Source organism: Penaeus monodon, chromosome 28 (assembly GCF_015228065.2).
Source record: "Penaeus monodon isolate SGIC_2016 chromosome 28, NSTDA_Pmon_1, whole genome shotgun sequence".
NCBI classification, from domain to species: domain Eukaryota; kingdom Metazoa; phylum Arthropoda; class Malacostraca; order Decapoda; family Penaeidae; genus Penaeus; species Penaeus monodon.
In genome coordinates this window covers 31339219-31339485 of record NC_051413.1, presented here as the reverse complement: position 1 = coordinate 31339485, position 267 = coordinate 31339219, and the positions used below count along the sequence as shown (strand labels likewise).

Below are 267 nucleotides of genomic sequence, written 5' to 3'. Positions count from 1 at the left end.
ACTGACGTGATAATAACTACTTACATAGAGCTGAGATCTTACACTCCACAGTCTACGCCGGGAACACTTTAACCTTACAAGAAGTCTAAAGGTCATCACGCCAGTTATCAATTATAAATATAGGATTCTATGGGGGAAAACACTCTGGATTACCTTTAGCAATACCACCTGTAAGTAGCACAGTATTTTACACACTGGAAGTTTGATCATTGCTTAAACTGAATTTGACAGGAAAAGCATTGGAAACTATGTGGTATATCTATCAAA

The 267-nt window shown here is 37.1% G+C and overlaps 1 protein-coding gene across 1 annotated transcript in view; it reads left to right on the top strand.

Moving 5' to 3' along the window:
• LOC119590989 overlaps positions 1 to 267 on the top strand; it is a 4361-nt gene that overhangs the window by 1537 nt on the left and 2557 nt on the right. The window lies entirely within an intron of this gene.